Source organism: Choloepus didactylus (genome assembly GCF_015220235.1).
Source record: "Choloepus didactylus isolate mChoDid1 chromosome 26 unlocalized genomic scaffold, mChoDid1.pri SUPER_26_unloc2, whole genome shotgun sequence".
Classification (NCBI taxonomy): Eukaryota; Metazoa; Chordata; class Mammalia; order Pilosa; family Megalonychidae; genus Choloepus; species Choloepus didactylus.
This window is the reverse complement of record NW_023637615.1, coordinates 2,628,657-2,653,794: the sequence shown is the minus strand read 5'-3', so window position 1 is coordinate 2,653,794 and position 25,138 is coordinate 2,628,657.

Genomic DNA, 25,138 nt, shown 5'->3' with positions numbered 1-25,138 from the left:
TTTGGATCCTTCTCAGTTGCCTCTTATACTCTGTTCATTTTCTTTTTTTTCCTACATCTTGTGCTCCAGATTGGATGTTTTCTATTTACATGCTATTGAGTTCACTATCCCTGACTTCTGCCTTGTCACGAGCTTAGCTATTATATTTTGCATTTGCATGATTAAAATTTCATTCTCTTATATATTTCAATGATCTTTTAAAATCCCTTCACCCATTTTATCCATCTTTTCTTTAAATGTTTATAATAGCTACTTTATAAGTCCTTGTCTGCTAATTTCAGCATCTGAATCATCACTGGATTTTCTTTTATCTGATCATTGCTATGATTATCAGTCCTATATTACCTCCTAGTCACCTGTCTCAGTTATTTAAAATTTTATTGTAGATATTGTGTATAAGAGTTTTAGATACTGAAGTTGACATTTCCCCCCCATATTTTCATCCTTTCTTCTGTTGACAGGGCAAAAGGATGATCACATCAATGCAGTCATTATTTCAGCTCGGCTGGGGTCAGTCTGCAGTTTAATCAGAATCAATCTCCATTTTCTTTTTTTAAAAAATTAATGATGCATATTTAGAAATCATAAAATTCATTCATTCCAACTGTCCCATTCAATGATGAATACTAAGATAAATTTCTGGAAATTCAATTTTGTTCTGCTGGTCTATATATCTTCCATGTTATTCCAGTGCCATAATGAATAGTTGTACTGAAGACATAATGAATTTTGAATTCAGAAAATTTTCCTCTTCTTTTGTTCTTCTCTTTCAAAAATTTTTCGGATATTCTAGGTATTTTGCATCTATATATATTTCATATTCTGCTTTTCAGTCAGGAAGAGACTGTTGGAAATTTGATATGAATTGTCTGTAGTTCAATTTGGGGAGAAATGCCATTTTAGCAACATTGAGCTTTTCTGTACACAACTGTGGAATGTCTCTTTATTTAGATCTTTAATTTCACTCAACAATGTTTTATAATTTTCATTGTGTAATTATGGCACTTCTTTTGTTGGATTCTTTTGATGCTATTCTTAAAGGAATTGTATCCTTATTTTATTATTTAAATTGGTCATTTTTCATCTATAGAAAGCTTAGATTATTAGTTTGAGATCCATTTTCATATTCTTATGTATGGATTAAATCTATAAATTTTCCTTTAAGCACTGATTTAGCTGCACCCATCAATTTAAAAAGTTGTGTTTTCATTTTCATTTAGTTCAAAATACTAATTCTCCTTGAAATGTTTTCTTTCACCCATGGATTATTCAGAAATCTGTAGTTTAATTTACAGATGTTTGCATGGGTCCCAAATTTATGTCTGGGTTAATTTGTAATTCTATTAATTGTGGTTGGAGAACACACATTATATAATTTAAATCTTTTCATATTGTTAAGGTTTGTTTTTGGCCTAGCATATAGTCTTTCTTGGAGATTTTCTGATGAGTGTTTAAAAATCATGCATAACCTGCTGTTTTTGAGTGGAGAGTTCTGTTAAGACAAGTTGGTTGATAGTGTTGCTCAAGTCTTTTGTGTCCTTTCTGAATTTTTGTCCAGTGGTACTATCAGTTAGAGTGGTGTATTGATGTTTACAGCAATTACTGCCAGTTTGTTATTCATGTATTCTGTGACTCTGTTTCCTGGCTGAAAAGATGTTTATGATTACAATGTCATCCTGCCAATTTGACACTTTTATCATTATAAAATGTACCTCTTACTATCTATAACATTTTTGTCTTAAAACCTATTTTTTCAGATATTACAAAAAGGTAATTTAAGTATTTGATTTGTTAACTCTTTGTATGGTATATATTTCTCCACTCCTTTACTTTCAACCAATGTATATCTTTAAATCTAAAGTGTGTCTTTTATAAATAGCATATAGTTGAATCTTCTATTTTCTTTTGTCATGTTTATTATATTATCTACCATTTTTCTTGTCTTAATTTCTTATTGTGATTTCAAATTACTATCGGGTGTTATTTGCATACTGTAATATGCCTTTTTTCCTCTTACATTGTTGCCACTTTTTTTGTCAAACATATTAAATGTTTGTATTTTATAGGCCCTACAATGCAACTGTATACGTGTCAGCAGATCACTAAGAGTACTTGGTATGTTTTAGGAGTATATATATTTTTTCCTGAAATTGTTACACAAAATGAATTTGGGTTGATCTTAACTAAAATGATATGAATTCATAAATATGCAAAGGCAGATAGAAAGCATTTTACAGAACAGGACTGTAGACTGTTATTGAAGGTACAGGTCTGACTACATACCAGTGTTGCAAAAGCCTTTAAAGAACACTGTTTTCAGGTCAATGTGTTTAAGCCTATCTTCATTTTCACCATTATTTTGACAGTTTTCCCATGTTTGTTGTATGAGAGATGTTTAACCAGTGTAATTACATACTCATATTTGTTTGTAAGATGAGTGGATATAATTGAGGGAATTTTCCACATATGAAAAAGCATTTTCAAAGCTTTAGGTAGAGTGTGATATTATGATTTTTGATGGAAAACTGTGATGAGTTATTAAGCTTTGGTTTCAAGATGTTATTAAGTGAAGCTTGTTTTACTAGGTCTCACAGAGATTACTGCTAAACTAGAATAAAATGATAGAGAGACAGGGGTGGAGAAGGAGAGATGTGTGTGTAGAGGGAGCACATGATATGGGTGAGGGTATATTCCTAGATTTATAGCCTCATAAGTTCAAAACTCTTGTAGGGTTGGAAAACCTACTAACTTCATTGCTGGTTATATCCACCAAACTTTGGTGAAATTCCAAAATGCAATTCTGAGATAGGAAGAGTGGTAGAGACTTTAATTAAATGAGCTATAATTTATTTGCTTATGATGCATCCTAGTGAGTCATAGGATTTTAGAAATTTGAAGTTATCCACCCCCTGAAATTCTTGCTCCCTTTATAAGGAGTGCTTTTATATTGCCTGAACTACTTGGGTGAACTCAATATGATCTTCAAAAATGTATGTTAAATTTAAACAGCTGTTCATTTAAACATCCATGTATTCATCTTTCTCGTAATAACATTCTCTTACACTCAGAATGATACAGTGTGCAAAATAATGATATTGGTCAGTGGCTACTTCCCTCACACATTATTACTTATGTGCAAATAAATCTTTATTGAATAGCTAACACTGATTATTATTCAGCTAAATTAGGATTATTGCACAAAGTATTATCTGTGCAGTAAACATCATGAATTCTTCACAAAATTGGAAGAAAAAAATACAAGCCCTGTGGTCTGTGAAGATTTCTTATAGAACCACCATTTTGTTCAACAATTCATAATGGATTTTGGAATGGGTTTACATTTGGTGTACATTCACTGTGCTATTAGAAAAGCACAGTTTTACAAGAAAATAATTTAAAAATCATAATTTGTAAGGACTTGTTAAGTTTTAAAACAAATGGTCTAATAAAACATGCAATAACTTAATATATATCTATTAGGTAACATGATTAGATCTTAAGTGCCAATGTTGATACAGGTTGATGATTTTTTGTACAAGTAAAAGTGATCTTACTACTTCCGACTGTACTTTAGAACAAGGCATGATATACTTAATACTTGACTGCTATCAATCACATTTTTTTGAGATGCCACTACACACTTTTCTATTAATAATAAATTTTATTTTGAAACAAGTTCAATCTTACAGGAACAGTTGTAAAAACAGTACAAACTCCCTACATAGAATTCCATCATACCCTGACTCCCTCCCCTAAACCCTGATCCATCACCTTTAAGATCCTGTCACACCACTCTTTCTTTCCCTCCCTCTCTCCCTCCCTTCCTCCCTCCCTCCCTAACACCCATCATCTATTGCTCTATCTTCTGAACATATGGGAGCAAGCTGCACATATCTTTGAACAGGCAATATAATTCACATATACCTTTCCCATGGACAAGAACATTATTTTATGCAATCTCATTAAAAACAGCTAAGAAGTTCAAGAAATTCAACATTGATATAAAGCTTACATTCTATATTTCCTTTTTTTTTTTTCTTGTGTCCCAGCTGTGTCCCTTTGAGCCTCCTCTCCTCTGGCCTCAGATCCCATCTAGGATCATCCTTGGCATTTAATTGTCATCTATTTAGACTGTCTTAATTTTTTTCAATTTTGGAAAGATATATATAGCCTAAATCTTCCTATTCCACCCCTCCCTAGCATTCCCTTAGTGGGATTAATCACATTTAGAATGTTGCAATGCTATCACCTTCCGACCATCCATTTCTAGAAGTTTCCCTTCACCCCAAACCAAAACCCCTACTCTCATTTCTTAACTCCCCATTGCCCCTTCCCTCACTTCTTGGAACCTACTCTACTTTTCATCTCTTTGGTCATATTCTTTGATACTTTCTTTGTGTTAACCATGGGGCTTAAATTTAACCTCTTAAATCTATAACAATCTTGTTTTTCTTTGAAACCAACTTAACTTCAATAGGACCTGTAAACTGTGTTCCTATACTCTTGCATTCCCCCACCTTTACACAGTTCTTGTCAAGAATTACATATTTTACAATGAGTCCAAAACCACCAATTTATCATTACAGTTTATGTATTTTAGATCTTGTAGGAAGTAAATACTGGAGTTATAAATCAACCATACAGTAGTATTGGTCTTTATATCTACCATGTGATCTTTACTGGAAATCTTTATTTCTTCATGTGGTTCAGTCAATTGTTTAGTGTCCCTTCCTTTCAGCCTGCTTAGGGCTGATCTACTGGTGATGAAGTTCCTCAGCTATTGATTGTCTGGGAATGTTTTCATCACCCCCTCATTTTTATCTTTCAGGTGTTTGTGAATTCTCCAAGTCTCTGATGGTTATTGACTTCTATTTGTATTCCATTGTGGGCAGAGAATATTCTTTTAAAAAATTCATTTTTTATATTTTTTATTTTATTGAGGCTTGTTTTTATGTTCCCGTATACAGTCCATTCTGGAGAAAGATCCATGATCACTAGTGAAGAACGTGTGTCCCAGTGACCTGGGATGTAATATTCTATATATGTCTGTTAAAAGTCTCTATATCTCTCTTTCATTTCTTTGTTTCTCTGTTGGTAAGGCTCACTTTAGTATCTGAAGTAGAGCAGGTCTTTTATTAGCAAACTCTCTCAGCATTTGTTTGTCTGTGAAAAATTTAAGCTCTCCCTCAAATTTGAAGGAAAGTTTTGCTGGATAAAGTATTCTTGGTTGGAAATTTTCCTCTCTCAAAATTTTAAATATTTCATGTCACTGCCTTCTTGCCTCCATGGTGGCCACTGAGTAGTCATTACTTAGTCTTATATTGTTTCCTTTGTATGTGGTGAATTGCTTTTCTCTTGCTGCTTTCAGAACATGCTCCTTCTCTTCAGTATTTGACAGTCTGATCAGAATATGTCTTATAGTGGGTTTGTTTGAATTTATTCCATTGGGAGTTCGCTGGTCATTTATGCTTTGTGTATTTATATTGTGTAGAAGGTTTGGGAAGTTTTTCCCAACAATTTCTTTGAATACTCTTTCGAGACCTTTATCCTTCCCTTCCCCTTCTGGGACACCAATGAGTCTTAAATTTGGAAGTTTTATTTTATCTATCATGTCCCTGAGATCCATTTTGATTTTTTCAATTTTTTCCCCATTCTTTCTTTTGTTCTTTCATTTTCTGTTCTGTGCTCCTTGAGGAGGTTGAGTTGTTGTTCAACTTCCTCTAATCTTGTATTATGAGTATCCAGAGTCTTTTTAATTTGGCCTACAGTTTCTTTAATTTCCATAAGATCTATTTTTTTAATTTACTCTTGCAATATCTTCTTAATGCTCTTCTAGGGTCTTTTTTATGTCTTTCATATTCTGTGCCATGCTCTTCTTCAAGTCTTTTATATCCCATGCCATGCTCTCTTTGCCTGTCTGTAGTTCTTTGATTAATTCTGCCAAGAACTGTATGTCTTCAGATCTTTTGATTGAGTTTTTGGGTTTGGGTTCTCCATGTCATCTGGTTTTATCATATGCTTTAAGATTTTCTGTTGTTTTTGGTCTCTTGGCATTTGCTTTATTTGATCTTTAATTTGTTAGAATTGCAGTTTGGTGACATACACTTTCTCTAACTAACCAGCAGATGACATCCATGAGTCACTTATTCCCCTCAAGTCAGTTCTCCCCAACTTTGTGTTATGTGGGGATCTGATTCTTTTGGGGTCCAATTGGTGAACTTAATTTGGGTATGTTGTCAGTGCTGTCTGCCCTCAATGAGGGGCATGTGCCTGAGTGGTTAGGGAGGAAGGGCAGGTTTAACAATCAAACCTCCCAGGTGTTCCCAGAGATTTAAGGCTGTTCTCTGCCACTGACACAAAAGTCCTTGGTATTGGTGTAGGTTCCCTGGGATTTCTGAGCAGTTCCCCCCTCCCTGCTGTGCTTTTCCAGGACCTCTGTTGGGGGGGGGAGGGCCATGTCACATCACAAGTGAGCACCAGCCTCCAGGGAAGCCCTGGGCCACCAGGCTGTGTAGAAGCCTTCCCAGCCCACTTTAAAGATGGTTGAATGGGATATATTAACTTTCCCCTTTCTGCACAGCTCCGCTCTCCCAGCTCCGGGACAATCAGCTATGGGTTTATTCAAGGCCACTGTCCATGGCTGATATTGTGTCATGTGAGTGGTGCTGCAGGAAAGACTCCCTGTCAGGCTGGTTTTCTTGTCTTGGTTCTATGCTTTGTGTGACCAATCACATTTTAAAACATCTTAAATGTGTATATGTTTTTGTGTTTGAAATTAGCCCTGAAAAAAGCAATTAAAAACATTATTATTTTTCAAAAACATATCTGGGTGCTTAATCATGTCTTTTTCTTTTCCAGGAAGCACAGGGAAGAAGCAGAGAGAAGGCATTGTTTACTAGAGGATGTGACCAGGTAGGTCTTTGGTAATTCACAGTTTGCATAAATGGTAATATTTCACACCATGAATCAAAATTCTAGTTGAAAAACAAAGGCCACTCGTTAGTAACTTTAATAATAAGGATTCCACAGAAGAGTTTTTGACTTCCCTGTATACATACTTTCAGAAGTGAATCCTTTACCTGTATGGACTCAAGTATCACTTTTCCATCTCTCATTGTGCAATGAGTTAAGAAAAGAAAAAAAAACAGTTTTCCTTTAGTAAGCACAAATGCAGTGTTATTTTTCCTCCTGGTTTGTAAGATTTTTTTGACTATCCTTGTACAAGTACTATACTGCTATGATTACTGTTGCACTGTAGCAATTTTGAAATTTGGAAGTGTGAAACTTCACACTTTGTTCTTTTCCAGAAGAGTTTTGGTTATTTCAGGTTTCTTGCATTTCCATATGAGTTATAGAATCAATTTGCAAACTTCTAATAATAATTGAACTGGCATTCTAATAGGGATAGCATTAAACTGGTAGGTCAGTTCTGGGAGTATTGCCATCTTAACAATATTAAGTCTGATCCGTCAACATGTGTTGTCTTGCCACTTATTTTGGTCTTTAGCTTCTGTCTGAAATGTTTAGTAGTTTTCAAAATATCAGTTATATTTATTCTAAGTATTTTATTACTTTTGATGCTAAAAATTAGAGTTTCTTTACATGCATTCATAATTTTCATTGAAATGTTAAAATTAAATTGGTTATTTTTTGATGCATACCTTGCTATCTTGCTGAACTCCTTTATTACTACTGATAGTATTTTAGTTGATTCCTTAAGATTTTTTTATAGATGATATCATGTCATCTGCAAATAAAGATAGTTGCATAACTTTCAAATTTGGGGAAATTTTTTTTTCCTTTTCTTGCCTAATTGCTTGGGCTAGATAATCCAGTTCACTTTTCATAAATGGGACAAGACTGGGCATCCATGTCTAGTTCCTGATCTTAGGTAAAAACTATCAGTGTTACAATTATGATGATGGCTTAGGGTTTCTTTGAAAAAGAAGACCTTATCTGATTCATAAATTCTTTGTTTCTACATTTATTCACCATTGAACTATTTAAAAATCAAAGATTCTTGTATTTTGCTGAAAGTCACTTGGTTGTAATTTACTGTAATTTCATATGTCTATGTTCATGAGGTATATTGGTATATACTTTCCTATTACAAGAATTCTCTTTCCCTGGTTTTAGAATTAGGTTAAGATTCTTCCCCTTTCTCCTGTTTCTAAAACATATTAAATAAAATGGTATTATTTCTCCCTCAAATATTTCATACATTTTGCCAGTGCAAATATTCTGGTTAAGGGTTTAATTTAGGGGGATTTATTAGCTATAGATTTAATTTCTTTACTACATAGTGGACTATCATATTTTGTAGATTTCTCTTAATGTCATTTTAATGCCTTTGATAAATATTGATGAGACTCCTTTCAGTTCTGATATTGGCATTTGAGTCTTATTCCTTTCGCTCTTTGTTATCATGGCTGGAGGTCTATCATTGATTGATGTTATCAAAGAATAAACTATTGATTTCATTCATTTCCTTCATTGATTTGGTGGTTTCAATTTTTGATTACTGATCTAAATTTTAATATTTCCTTTCTCCTTTATTCTTTTGTTTGAATTTTCTCTTCTTTGTCTAGTTTTTTTAAGTGAAAGTGTAGGTTACTCCTTTTACATCTTTCTTCAATCCCAGTATACACTTTTCATGCTATAAATTTCCCTCTAAGTCTGCCTTAGCTTTATCTACATTATTTAGTATGTTGTATTTTCATTTTGCTTAATTTAAATATATTAATCTCCCATTAGAATACTTCTTTGGCCCCTTATTTTTGAGGAATCTGTGATGTTCTAGTGGATGGGAACTCATTTTCCATATAAGAGTGATGCACACCTGTGGACAATAACACATCCTGTTATTCAGATGGTGACATTCTCCCAGGTAGTTTGAATTGCCTGTGCTGATTTCTGTTCTTACACATGGCCATGAAAATCATTTATTTTCCTCTTCTCCAGGAGCCAATTTCTATAAGCATAACTGAAAGTTAAGTCCCAAAGAAGGAAGCAAACCTTAGGGGATTTGAAAACAGAAGGTCTCTGTCCAAACACTGCTGAAAGATAAAATGTGTGTGTGCTAATACAAAGTGTAAGCTGCCCCAGTTAACCCACAGAGAGGCTGTAAAAGTCACAGCTCTGTCGCCTGCACACAGCTTCTAGTCAGCTGTTTACTCAAAGTACATAAGAATGATTTGGTAACCATGAAAACAGGATATATGAAGAGACTCTAGCATGAAAGATGGAGAACAAAACACATATCATGAAGGAAGGGAATGATGAAAAGGGACAAAATATAGGGTGTATATAGCTAAAAATTATATTCATGACTTCAGTGTGATAAGAAAAAATATTTTTATAGAGATATGTATATATATTCAAATATGATATGTATTCATATGCATATGTGTACATGGACACTTTATAGGTATAAAGAGGTTGCTGTGTGTACTTTTACCCTGATGAATACACACCCAAGCTTATTGTTTTCATAGCCTGGCTGTACTGATAGTAGAAAGGGAAGCTCATACACCAACCCTTGAAGGAATATAAACAGAACAAATTCCTGCTCCCTGGAAAATGCACCTTTAAACCACTTTCATTAAAATATCATAGTAAGACCCACATTTGCCCACTAGCATAAAAGGATTCAGACCCAACTGTGCACTCAGCACAGCTGCCAGTGACTGCTCCCCTGATCCCCTGGTTCCCATGGGACAAAAGGGCTCCAAATTCTGATCCAGCATCTTCCTTGGAGAGCCATGTGAATACTGACCCTTCCTTATGAAAGTAGTGGAATTGTCATAAAACTTATTACCTCCTACTGCCATCATGATGAGTGACTGTATTATTGCAAATATATGATTAAGCTTTAATTTTTTTTAGGACTAGAATAAGAAGCCAGGCTAAGTTCCTGGCAGGCTTGGGGAACACATACTGTTTGAAAGGCTGAGAAGATCCAGCTTAACTGTTTTTCAAACCCAGTCGTGGAAAGTGGGGGTAATGGGTTCAAAGGGCATAGGGTGAATATTCGGGGAATGACACTCAGAAGAATGAGGGCTGGTGGATTATTTATTAATTCCATGATTTCCACAAGGCTTGCTTGAGTCAGATCTCCACATATAAAAGCCCAATCCCAGACAGAGAAAGCAAATCAATATTCCCAGTTAAAACATTTGTGGGTGTGGCCTTTCTATATCCAAGTGCAAAAACAGCTTTTCCTACTTGTAAAATGTCTCTGTGGAAGGGTTTAGACTAATTCTTCAGCTCCTTCTAGGGATTTGTATCTACATACTCTTCTTTCCCATGATATGGATGGGACTGGGAAGGTGAATCTGGAAATTCAAGCCCTAACATATAGAAGCACTAATGCTGGGAAGTTGTAGTGGAAAAGAAACAAAGAGGGCAGATAGAGGTGGATAGGACAGTGGAGGAGATGAGAAAAGTAAAAGAGGTACATGGTGAACCTGAAACTAAGAAATGTAAGCATGTCAATATATACAGAAGAGTCAACTGTGTCAAATACAGTAGATGGAGCAGTTAGAAATATGGGAAGGATCTTCTGAGGTGATGGAAATGTTCATAAAAAGGAAATGGTGATAGTTGCACCATGGTGTACATTTATAACACATCAGTGTCTTTTATAAATAAACTGGGTGAATGTTAGGTCATGTAAATTGTACCTCAGTAAAACTTAAAAATGCTTAACATGCAACTTCCTTGTGATTAAGCATTCCTTTGTTTAATCCATGGCAAGTGAAAACATGTCTTTATATAAACAATATGCTCATGGATAATAATACCTTTACTCATAATACAACAATCATGAACAACTCAAATATCCACCAAGAGGAAAATGGATAAACATTTTGTAATCTAATAATTCAATGTCAAATGACTCGATAAAAACCAAGATAAAAACTGATTCACAAAAACAATCCATTTCAGGATGGATTAATCACCAAATTATATTTTTACAAAAAGATGCAGTCACCAAGGGATAAATTCTGATTTATTTCATATTTATGAATGTAAAGATGTTGCAAAATGATGTATGATGATAGAAAATCAGAAGACAGTTAAATATGGTGGACAGTGGTTACTGACAGAAGCATAAGGGGTTATTTTCTAGATTAACAAAAATGATTCCTATTTTGACATGGTTGTTGGATATATTAGGGGGTAGCAAAAAAAAATGTTTGAAAAGTTGAGTAACCATTCAGTTAAGAACATCACATTTCACTGTATTTCAAATTTACCTCAATTTTAAAAGCACAAAAATGAAAGAATGATCCTAAGAATATAATGAAGAGAAGTACATTTTATGTTCAGAATCTTCCTCCCACTGTCCACCTCAGTGATGATTGGTCCAGGCTGTCCATTGCTAGTGGGTTCCAGACAGAATTTTGGGGAGTTCTTGGGTTTATTTTAGGATTGTGGATTCACAGTTGCTGGGCAGAGTCCTGTGGTGGCCTCAGTGCCATGAAGGGCCTGTAATTTTCTGTGGAGCTTGTCTCTCAACCATCTTTGGGAACTAGTAAGAAGGTGTGATGGAGATGCTGCCCAATGATATGAGTCTAGACCTCACATTCCACAGCCTTCTTTGGGAGTCAGGTGTCTGTGCACCATTTATCAGGTTTTTGGTAGTCTCCTATTCTTGTTCAGATTTGTGCAGTCTGTTAGAAGCCATCTTAATATAAGGCAAGAAAAACAGCTTGCAGGCACACTGGTTGCACTGAGAGCAAGAAATGTCAACATCTTGCCAAGAATAATGCAGTTCAAAAGAGGGATGCAGAGACTGAATCATATTTAGGGAAGTCCAGGCTACAGAAAGAGTCTTTAAACATTCTCTGCCTGATTGACACCTACAGAAATGTGAAGAGGATGAGAGTGATGCTGATGGAGAATTTCACTTTGCTCTTCCTAGAACTTCAGGAAAAGGCCTCCAAATGCATCAAGCCGGATGAGATGGGGAAGATGCTAATATCATTGGCATCACAAAATGAGGTTATGAGAACCAACAGAGCACAAGGCTCATTTCCATACAGAAAATGTGGTATCCTTTCTCTCCCTGATGGCCCGTCCTCCAGGAATGGGCCTGGTTTTTAAAGCAGCAATGGCCATCAGCTTCACTCATGTATCCTGAACCACTGTTGTTCATTCACCTGCCCCACTGTCCATCTGCATGTCATTGAGGCAAGAGAATCCATGTGAACCTACCCCATGGCTTTGGGTTCCTCTATCTTCACCTACTGGACACACAAATGTCCTCCATTGTCAGTTCATCCTGCAGTCACAGAGTACAGGACTTTCAGGAACATACCCAGAAATGTGTGGCTTTCTTTGTACACAAACATAATCACTCAGCATGAACAAGGCTGCTACTCCTTAAGAAATTATGAATATATTCAAGGGACTATATGAGAGACCTTGATATGTATTTATGTGTTCACTAATTTTTTTATTATATATTATCTGTTTATTTTTCCATATGCTAGTATTTTGCACCCAATCTGTTATACATGTAATTGTAATTTGAATATATAAACTGTGTAAAAATGAAACTTTTCTAATTCAAAGCAGTATTCATTGCCAGTATATTCCCAATGTTCCTAAGTCATAAAGTAAAAGTAATAACCTTTTATCTAAGTACATATTAGTGAAAAAATAAAATACTAGGAATATGGGTCTTTATAGCAGCACATTATACATATAGAGAAATTTATGTAATTTAATGTTATCTTCTGAGATAAAAAAGGGTAAAGTTGAAGTGAAAATTTCACATGTAGTTGTTTTTATTCCAGTGCAAGGGTAGTGAAATATGAGTTTTCTGGGGAGGAAGAAATCCCTCTTTAAAATATAGTGAAATTTCTTCTACTCCATCCCTTGTCCCTTTTTCTCTACCCATGGAAGTCCCTCAATGGAAAGCTTAGGTGGCAGCAATGAGCTCCTCTCTCAGGGAAACTGTAGTCATCCTTGAATAAGAGGTTTTAGTTTTAAATCATGCCTCTGTGGTGGATTGCCCAAACAGTAGTTTACTAATGATGATGGAGAAAAACAGCAAGTGACCCCCTGAACATCTGTGATGTCCACCTTTAATAAATGACTGATAAGGCATTATGATTTCTCCTCAAAATAGAGAAAGAATCCTGGGTTTGTGTGTAGTGATGATGAGAAAGAAAGCCCCTGTCCTTTGGAGGCTGTTGTAGTAGGAAAAGGAAGATTTTAAAGGAAATTAAATATAATAAACAGTATATCAGTAGATGATATGGGTGATGCAGAAGTATAAGCAGGAAACATAGGGAGAGGTGGATGTGGGGAGAAGGGGAATCTTGGAAGGGGATGCCTAGAAAGGCCTCTCTGGAGAGGAGGTATCTGAACATTGAGGGAACCTGGGGCAAGCACTTAAGCATAGGAGACAGAAGAGATGATGGCCCTAAGTAGGGATGATCACATGATGGGAGCGAGGAGCAGCAAGAGGCCAGCATTGCTGGAACATAGTGAATGACATTCCAGATAATGGGGTAATGGGTGTCATGTCCTAGATGACTGAGTGCACTGTCACCAGGATAGAGAATTTGGTTTAATTTCTCATGACCATGACTGCAACATTGGAAAAAGTTTAAAAAAAGGTGACAAGGTTGGACTATGAGAGTTCATACAGGCTGAGGATGGTGAGGGCTCCATGAGCACTGGAAGATTAGAGATGGAGATACAGAAATGAGGTCAGATCTACATACCAAGGCTGTGAGGCTTGCTGATTATTCTGCATGGAAGAGAAGCAGGGAGATATGAGTTTGAGAAGGAAAATGGGCAGGGCATGTACATGAGGGTAACACCCCATGAAACAGGTATGGCTACCAGAGGAGAGAACTTAGTGGAATTGGAATGACATATGTGGGAGTAGTGAGGTTTCAGAAGCCCCACAGATATCAGGTTAGATGTACCAAATTTTCAGGATTTTATAAGCAACATGGGCACAGAGTGCTCACAAGGGACATTAACAATATGATGATTCATCAGTGAGTGAGGTGAGTATAACAGAGAAGTCTTCTAAGGACTGGACAGAACTAAATGAGTAATCTCTAGAATCTCCTTGTGGTCAGATCCTTCTTTGATTTTCCCACCAACAACATCACAAGTAGCATCACCTGTGAACTATCCAAAACTTATTCCAAAAGTTAAAGTTTGAGGTTAACATAATCCTCTGTCCAGTCCCTCTCTGCACCACTGGGAAATACAGAATTCAGATGGCCAATATACATAAAAATAAAAATATTAACTGGATTAGAAATTAGAAATACTGAGTACATCAACTATCTTTGTTTTAAATACCATGTTTTCTTGCATGATTGCTGCCTATTATTTAACCAAGCCAAACCTTTCCACATGGGCCACATTCAACACTGCAGCCTCAAGGATATCCGTTTTCCATGTCTACCATGCCAAACCCGAACTCTACACAACTCCTCAAACCTGCTCCTCCTTGCACTCTCCCTTATTCCTTGTACATGGATTCCATCCTGACAGATGTTTAGCCCAAACTTTAAGGCCTCCCTGGTCTTCTGTCCGTTCACATCAATTCTATCCTTCAGAAACTTTGCTTGTCTGACCACTTTTTCTTTATGTATTCCTTGCTAATCTTGTCAGAAAAACTGTGTATCTTTCAGAATGACTATGCTTGGTTCCTAAACACCCTGCTTCTTCTTTCTTATCCCTATAGTTTCTTTAGGGCATGAAAAATATGTGTTTTTGATATTTGCAGTGTCTTACTTATAATCAGTAAGTAGTATTATGCATTACCCATTCATTAAGTAAACTTTATTATTTATGATAATCCATTTGTCTCTAGTCTGGTTGATCTTTTTCTTCTTATCCTATTAGCTGCTGAGAGTGGTACCAACATCTATTTATATTTGGGGTTTCTTTCACATATTTAATTCTGTCAGTTTTCAAAATCTGTGAACTTTGCATTAGAGCATTTTCATTTAGCATGATTTTAAATTATATTTTTATATAAGAGAATTTGTAGGCTTACAGAAAATCATGTAAAATATACAATGTTCCTATAAAAAGCTATTGTAGACATTCTGTATTGGTTTCATACCATAGTTGCAACTGAAGCAAGAATAGTAAAATAGAATTATCAAATATAGTCCATAGTTTATATTAGGTATATTTTCCTATTATTAACATCTTGTATTAGTGTTGTACTTTCTTTATAATTCTCAAAAGAACATTCTTATACCATTAACCCCAGTCCATTTTCCAAAACAGCATTACCATATTATTTGTCCCATGTTTTAACTTTTAGCTTTCATTCTAGTAATGTACAGCACACAAAATTTCCCCATTCAGTCACTTCACATAGTAATTCAGTGCTATTAATTCAACTCACATAAGTATGCTACTATCACTACCATCCATTTCCCAACCCACACAGTCATCCTAAATAGAAGTCCTGTGCATATTAAGCACCAGTTCCCCATTCTCTATGCCAGACTATCTTCTGGTAATCTCTATGCTAGGTTCTAACACTGTAATTGTGCTTATTTTAATAGACTCATATAAGTGAGATCATTCAATACTTGTTCTTTTATGTCAGGCATATTTTACTCATCATTATGTCCTCAGTTTCATCCATGTTGGTGTATGCATCTGGACTTAATTCTTCTACACATGAGTAATATTTCATCCTGTGTATATACCACATTCTGTTTTTCCATTCATCATATGGTCTCTTGTATTGGCTACATCTTTTGACAGTTGTGAATGTTGCTGCTTGAACGTCAGTGCACAAATATTTGTTTATGTCCCTGCTTTCAATTTTTCTGAGTATATACCTAGTAGCAGGAATTCTGGGTTATATGGTACTTCTATGGATAGTTTCCTGAGGAAGTGCCAAACTTTCCACAGGACAACAGTTTATGTTCCTACCAGCAAATAATGAGTGTCTCTATTTCTCCACATCCTCTCCAACACTTCTAACATACTGTGTTTTTTTTAAATAGTAGCCTTTCTGCTGTGCATGACATGATATCTCATCTTGGTTTTGATTTGCATTTCCCTAAGTGCAAGTGATGTCGAGCAAATTATCAAGTACTTTCTTTTTCCATTGTATGTCCTCTTTGGAAAAATGTTTATTAAATTCTTAGGCCATTTTTAATGCAATTTTATTGAGATATATTCACATACCATACAATCATCCAAAGTATAGAATCAGTTGTTCACAGTATCATCATATAGTTGTGCATTCCTCAGCACATTTAATTTTTTGAACATTTTCATTAATCCAAGAAATAAAGATGAAAATAAGAATAAAATTAAAATTGAAAGTACAAAAGTTCACACAGAATAGCTCATGCTGTTTCACCACAATATTGTTTACTTTTTTGTCCCCCTTTTTTCTACTTATCTGTCCTTACACTGGATAAAGGGACTGTGAGCCATAATGCATTCACAATCACACAGTCACACCATATAAGCTCTTTAGTTATATAGTCATTATCATGAATCAAGGATACTGGATTACAGTTCAACAGTTTCAGATATTTCCTTCTGGCTATTTAAATACACAAAAGACTAAAAAGGGATATTTATAAAATGCATAAGAATAGCCCCCATAATGACCCCTCAACTCCATTTGAAATCACTCATCTTCTAAAACTTTACTTTTCTTCATTTTTCTTCCTCCTTTGTGTCAAGATGGCTTTCTCAATCCCATGATGCTGGGTCTAGGCTCATAACTGGGAGTCATGTCCCATGTTATCAGGGAGATTTACATCCCTGGAAGTCATGTCCCATGTAGGGAGGAAGGCAGTGAGTTTACCTGCAGTGTTGGCTTAGAGAGAGTGGCCACATTTTAGCAACTAAAAGTGGTTCTCTGGGGGTGGCTTTTAGGTACAATTATAAGTAGGCTCAGCTTCTCCTTTTCAGTACAAGCTTCATAAGGGCAAGTGCCAAGATCATGGGCTTTACATATTTAATTGCTAATCCCCAATGCTTGAAAGAATACCAGGAGTTCCCCAGGTGGGTAAGTTTAATATTTCCATGGATTTCCCAAGTCCCTCAATGGGGCTTTACAAATAGCTTTATATTCTCTGCCCAAATACATCAGGATGGTCAAGGCATCACACTAACCTGTACAAACCAAGTTCTTACTGCCTATTTAAGGTTCTATGTAATTATGATGTTTTAATAAACTGACCGTACATGTTAAATTATATAGCATGCTAGAGAAAATGTAGATTTTCCACAAAATAAAAGTCTCTTCCTTTGGTCTCACATAGAAGTTGAATTTTCAGAATATAGTCAATATCATCCTTTTCCCTTTTGCCTGGTTTACCTTAGTTCTAACCAAGCCCATTTTCTTCATATCTGTAATTAAAATCTGATCTCTTTTTAGCTTCTTTTATTTTTGCTGTATGGAGTAATGCTGCCATTCATAGCTGCTGAAATCTGGCTCTGAGTCTCAGTTGTCACACAGGTATCTGAAATTCCTGGGAATAACCAGGTTATACAGAAAGACCTCATCTCAGAATTTAGGAAAAAAAGTCATTAGAACTAATGAAGACATGTGGTTGTTGTGAGAGCTGACAATAGAGAAATTTTTAGCATAAGATGTTCCTGGTAACCTACACTCTCATATTCAGTTCTCAGAGTTTGCACATTATACATAGTCCATATTAGTTAGGTGTTATAATGTTTATCTTTGATTCCGGCTTATTTTACTCAACTCACTGTCCTTAAGTTCCATTCACCTTCTTGCATATCTCACAACTTCATTTCTTCTTGGCACCACTCAATAATCCACAGAATGTATATACCCAGTTTACCACTCAATTTATCAGTTGATATATGCTTAGGTCACCTCCATCCTTTGCATGTTGTGAATACTGCCATTATAGTCACCAATGTGCAATGCCCATTCATTTCCCTGCTCTCAGATCTTCCAAGTGTATACCCAATAATAGGGTTGCAGGACCATATAGCACCCCATAATTAGCTTCCTCTGGAAGCAGCATACTGCCCTCCAGATAGGCTGCACCACTCTACTTCCATACCAACAGAGAAGAGGTACATCTCTCACTCCAAATTTTCTCTGGCACTTGAATCCCTTTGTTTATTTTTAAATTGTTTTGTTCACATATCAACAATCCATTCTAAGTAAACATTCAATGATTCCTACTATAATCACATAGTTATGCATTCACCTTAACAACTTATAGGAGGATATTTCTTCTGCAAAGAAAGAGGAAAAGGAGAAAAATGTAGAATAAAAATATAAAAAATAGATGAAAAAACTAAAGTGAAATACAATAAGAACAGACAAGAAAACTACCAAGTATTCCATATCACTACATTATAACTCCCTCTCTTAAGCATTTAGCTTTGGTATATTGCCTTATTTACAATTAATGAAAGCATCTTACAATGTTGCCATTAACTATAGACTCTAGTCTGCATTGATTATACTTTTTCTCTGTATTATCCAATTTTCAACACCTTGCAATTTTGACAATTCATTTGTTCCCCCTCTTTTAAAAACTTTCTTATATTTGTGCATTTAATCACTATCATTGACCACTATAGATTTCATTAAGTTTTACAATCCCAGTCTTTATCTTCTGTCTTTCCTTCTAGTGCCATATATGCCCCTAGCTTTCCTCTATCCAAGCATACTCACACTCATCTGTGCTCAGAGTACTTACAATACTTACAATATTGTGCTACCCTTACACAGTGTTAGGCTATCCATTTCTGGATCTATACAACAAATCTTGTTTACCATTATGTACTCCTTCAGCATCAAATGCATAATCTCTAAACTCTTTCTAACTCATGATGGTCTGTGTTCTCAACTTTAACTCTCAAATTTCTCTCATCCATATTAGTTCATATTACTGAGTCCATGGAGTACACTTCTTTTGTTTCTGGCTAATTTCACTCAAAGTAATGTCTACTGTCCACCATTGTTACTTTTGGAATTTATATATCATATTTTATTTTATTTTCCCTCTCTCACTTTTACCCCTACTGATAGTCTTCATTTCTACTCTCTTTTCCAAAGCTCTCACTCTTGTCCTTTCCTATATGCTTGTTGTATTCCTTTTACTATTTCTTGTAGAGCAGGTCTGTTGCTCAGAAACTCTCTCAGTGATGTTTGTCTGAAAATATTTAAACTCTGCCTCATTTTGAAGGACACTTTTTCTAGATATAGAATTCTTGGTGGGCAGATTTCTCTTTCAGCATCTTAAATATATCTTATCACTGCTTTCTTACCTACATGGCTTCTATTGAGAAATCTACAGGAAGTCTTCTAGAGCTTCCTTTGTATGTGATGGAGCACATTTCACTTGCTGCTTTCAGAATTCTGCCTTAATCTTTGACATTTGATTATCTGATTGGAGTAGATCTATTCAGATCTGTTCAGTTTGTGGTATGCTGTGCTTCTTGGGTCTGCAATTTTATGTCTTTCATAATAAATTGGAAGTTTTCAGTAACTGTTTCCTCCATTATTGTTTCTGTATCTTTTCCCTTCTCTTCTTCTTCTGGCACACCCATGATATGTACACTCATGTCCTTCATATTGTCATTCAATTCCCTGAGACACTGCATATATTTTTCCAGTCTTTCCCCATCTTTTTTGTGTGTATTATTCTAGATATCCTGTCCTCTACTTCCTGAATCCTTTCTTCTGCCTTTTCAAATCTGCTGTTGTATGTCTCCACTGTGTTTTCCATCTTTCCAGTATCATGGATTTCAATCCCTTATGTTCTGCCTATTGTTTTTTCCCAACTTTCTAAGCTCTTCCTTACGTTCACCCAGTGTTTTCTTTATGTCCTTCAATTATTTTGCAATATCTTCCCTCTCCCATTGATTTGATTTTTGAATTGATTTAGCATATTCATTTGAAGATCTTTAATTTGTTGTGTCAAATCCTGTATCTCACTTGAAGTGTAAGCTTGTTCCTTTGACTGGACCATGTCTTCATTTTTGCTAGTGTGTCATAAATTTTTGTTGTCTAAGCATCTGGTTTCCTTGATTACCCCAATTAGATTTTCCCAGGCCAGGCAGACCTGATTCTCAGACAGCTGGTGTAATCAGTATTATGTTTCCCTGAGGATGAGACCCATAAAGTTGCCAGACTTTGCTGTGAGGACTCCAGATACTGTGCTTTTCATATCCTGCCCAGCATGTAGTGCTTGTCAACCCTCAGCTCCCCACTGGCATAAAAAATTGTGTTACTGTTAATTCTCATTAGACCCTCTCTCTGCCAGGGGCTGATAACTTCAGAAACCAAGCATAAGCTGTTTCTGTTTTTTCCTGCAGGCCCTAGGATCTAGTTCTCTGAGGGAGGGCAACCACTTAAGCTGGGCCCCACCTACCCCTTTTCTTAGAGAAGATAATCACTTTAGGAATTTACCTCCAACATTTGACTTCTTCCTTTTCCTCTGTATCTTAAATCCACCCTTGCCTAGGTCAGCTCTGACAATTGAAAATGCCTGAGGCTTTCTCTAATGAGCTACTTCAAATGAGAGAAAAAAAGGAAAAAATAAATAAATCCCCTTTTCAGGTCCAGGCCCCAGTCCCCCAGTTACCAGTCAACAACCAGAATTGGTGCCTCGTTCTCTGTGTGGCTTTTCTTGGCACAGAGCTGATTTGAATTTGATTCTTTTATTTGTCATTATAAATGGAAGTTTTTCCTTGAGATTCTCTTCTGTGCACTCTTTACTGATGTATAGAAACAGTAAAGATTCTTTGGGTAGATTTTCTGTGCCCTGCTACTTTGCCGAATTTGTTCATTAGCCCTCAGAGTTTTGTAGTATATTTTTTGGGACTACCTGTATCTAGGATCTTGTCATCTGCTGAAAGTGAAATTTTCTGTCATTTCCATGTTGGTTGATTTTCATTTCTATTTTTAACACCTTCTTTAATGTTGTGCGTACATTATAATTCAGAAAAGAATATTTTTATACTTGTATTATTAACCCCAGCCTATTGTCCAAAAAAGGATTCACTTTGTTATATTCTCCCATTTTTATCTTCAAAGTTGCATTCTATTAACATGCATGATCCAACATATCCCCTTTCAAACACATTCCTATACATACCAGAGAATTGTTAATTACACTTACAATAATATTTGACCATAACCACTATCCTTATTGAAAACTTTATAATCAACATATATGTAAACCAAAATCTCAACCTTGCAGGGTGTCTGTTGTTAAAGAGAGGGCATTAATTTGAAAGGTATGGGATCTTGAAAATTGAAATTGGGATATATGGGGTGATAATGATGGCAGTGGGGATATTGGAACCCTAAATTCTGCTGAGTTTTTGAGTCTTTACTGAATAAACCTGTAATTATCTGCCCCAAGGAAACAACTACCTGAACTCCAGCCTGCCCCAAGGAGAGAGCAACTGGTCCTCAAGCCTGCCTTGAGGAATCTCCCATCCAACATCCATTGGAGAGTTTAACCCTACAGTGCTTAATATACCTGTTGCCATCTCCCCTGATGAAAAAGACAAGATTAATCCTGTTTCAGCATTTGAATCTTCAACGTAACACCTGACAAAATTGACTTGGAAGACACTTCTAATTCTTTTCCTGACCCACTCCCAACTACCCCTCTGCATTAGTCAGGGTCCTCCAGGAAAATAGAACCAACAGGGGATAGCTGTAATTATGTGGTTCTATAAAAGTGTCTTAAATGTGTCCAAATTCCATAGGGCAGGTGGCAATCTGGCTACTCTGATGAAGGTCCTTAATGAACTGTGCAGGAGAGGTTGACTGGCTGAAAAAGTGAAAGTTCTTTCTTCTCTCTTAAAATATTCAACAGGCTGGATTAAATCCAACTGATTGGATTCTCCCATTGCAGGAGACACTACCTTAATTGACCATTGTAATAAGACACAGATGCAATCAAATGATGATTTAATAAACCATACTTCTGGTTTATTAACCAGCCATGAAATGTCATTGCAGGAACAGGCCAGTGCATACTTGACCAGACAACTGGGTGCCATCATAAAGCCAAGTTGACACATGGAGCTAACCATCACCACCTCTTCCAGACCTATAACTAGATTAAGTCCCAACAGGCTCCAAAAGTGAGGTACAAATTGTGACCCATGAAGAGCTACACTATACACTAAAAGATCTGCATGAGTTTTCCAGTTTATATAGACAGAAATTGACAGAATGTGTGTGCAAAGGATATTAAGAAAGTGGGATAATTCTGGAATGAACATTTGTAGATATGGGTCTACCAAACAGAGATTCTGGATTCAATATTGTAGCTTGAGTGGTTAGAAAGGGTTTTATCTGGGTGGTTGGCTGACATATGGATCCAAAGTTGGCTTAAATTACATGAGGTCAATATGCCAGAACTGCCATGGTATATTTTAGATAAGGGGATCCAAGGGTCTACAGAGATTGGAATGTTAGGATGGATTTATCATGTAAGACCTACTCATCTGCCTCAGGAATGTGCAGGGGACACACCTTTCACCAGAACTGTGAGGAACAAAGTTGTGAGACTACCTCTATGATCTCTGAAGAGCTCTGTAGTCACTCTTTTCTGAAGGGCAGATATTACTGTGGAAATTTCTGTCACTGAACTAGAATCATTAAACACAATGGAGATGATCAGATCCCAAGTTGTCAGAAGCCACATGGAAGCCCCTAATTTCCAAAGACAAGGAGGTCATGGCCACCATAATGGACAGAAGTCTCAAAGAAGCAATCAAATAGTCTGACTTGCAAAGACATGTGGTGTTAGCTAGTAGATCATGGATTAACTAGAAGGAAAATAGATGGACAGTCTCCTAAATTCTTACTTGATCTGTATTAGCAGAAGATTTCTAGGTCAAGTGAATAAGTCTAATTTGAATTACAAAATGAGAGAATTGTTGCCCCTTAATCAGTTCTCAGACTTGAGACAGTTTACTCTCAGACTCATAGGCCCTTGAATGAGGGGAAAGTTGGGTCTCCTTGCAGAAGGACCCAGTTACAATGTGACTGTTACCCACCTGTCAGATTAGGCACTTATAGACGTCTGGGGACTTATGGAGTTTTATCTCAGGTCCATCTCACATTGGGCCAGAGGGTCTCCAGACCATTCTGTAGTTATTTCCCCAGTTCTAGAATGTATATTTGGGATAGACATACTCAGCCACTGCCAGAATCCCCACACTGGTTCCCTAACTTATGGAGTGAAGGATATTATGGTAGAAAAGGCCAAGTGAAAGCCTCTAGAATGGCCCCTACCTAACAAAATACGAAATCAGAATCAGTAACAGATTTCTGGAGGTAATTCATATATTATGCAATTCTTTAGGACTTGAAGGAGTCAGAGCTATTGATTCTCACCACATCCCCTTTCAACTCTCCTATTTGGTCTGTGCAGAAAACAGATGGGTCTTGGAGAAAGACAGTGAGTTATAATAAACTTAACCAGGTGGTGACTACAAATGCAGTTCCTGGTACCTGATATTCAGCTATTGGTCTTGTAACTGCTTTTACTTAACTGCTATTAGTAAGGGCCAGAAGAAACTGTTTGCTTTTAGCTGGCAGAGCCAGCAGTATACCTTCACTGTACTACCTCAGGGATATATCAACTTTCCAACCCTATGTCATAATCTTATCTGTAGGAAATTTGATCATTCTCCCCTCCCACAGGACATAACCCTGGTCCATTATATTGATGATATCCGGTTGATTTAACCTAGTAAGCAAGAAGGAGCAACTACTCTATTCTTACTTGTAAGGCATTTGTGGGTCAGAGGATGGGAGATAAATCCAAGAAAATACAAGGGCCTTCCATCTCAGTGAAATTTCTAGGTATTCATTGGTAGTGGGCATGTCAGTGTGAACGAAATGTGGCAACATCTGTCCTCTCCTATTACCAAAAGCAGGCACAATGCCTAGTTGGCCTCTTTGGATTTGGGAGATAACATATTCCTCATTTAGTTGTGCTACTCTAGCCCATGTACATATTGACCAGAAACTTTTCTACCTTGAGTGGGAACTGGAACAAAAGAAGGATTTACAACTGGCCCAGCATGCTGTGCAAGCTGCTGTGCCACTTCACTCATGTGATCCAGCAGATCCAATGGTGTTGGAAGTGTCATGGCAAGTAGAGACACTGAAGATTTTGGCAGGGCCCTATAGGATAATCACAATTCAGGCCCTTGGGATTTGGGGGCAAAACCTTGCTATCCTCTACAGATAATTATTTTTGGTCTGCTACTTTGCCTTAATAGAGACTGAATGCTTAACCCTGGGCCACCAAGTTACCAGGAGACCAGATTTTCATATCATGAGCTGGGTGTTGTCTGACAACCAAGCTATAATGTTGAGCAGGCACAGAAGTGCTTCACCATTAAAAGGAAGTGGTATTCAAGATAGGACTCAAGCAGGTCCTGAAGGCACAAGTAAGTTAAATGAAGAAATGACCTATATACCCATAGCCTCCACTCCTGCCACATTATCTTTTCTTTCCCAGCCCAAAACTATGGCCTATTGTAGAGATCATTGCAAGCAGTTTACTGAAGAGTAGAAAACTTGGACCTGATTTATAGATGGTTCTGCATGATATGCAGGTATCACCTGATAGTGGACAGCTACAGCACTGCAACCACTTTCTGGGTTGTCCCTGAAGGACAATCCTCCCAGAGAGCAGAAATTTGAGCAGTGCACCTGGTTGTTCATTTTGCTTAGAAGGAGAACTGGTCAGAGGTACATGTGCATACTGATTGAAGGGCTGTTGCTAATGGTTTGACTAGATAGTCAGGGACTTGGAAGGAACATGATTGGTAATAGATGACAAAGAGGTCTGTGACTAGATCTTTACGATTGGGCAAAAGACATGAAGATATTTGCATCCCATGAGAATGCTCACCAGAAGGTGATTTCAGCAGAGGAAAATTTCAATAATCAAGAGGAAATGACACATTTTATGGATACCAGTCAGCTTCTTTCCCCAGCCCATCCTGCAACTACTCAATGGGTTCATAAAAAAATGATCATCATGGTAGGTATGAAGGTTTTGCATGGGCTCAGCAACATGGATTTCCACTCACCAAGGTTGACTTGACTACAGCCATTGTTGAGTGCCTAATCTGCCAGCAG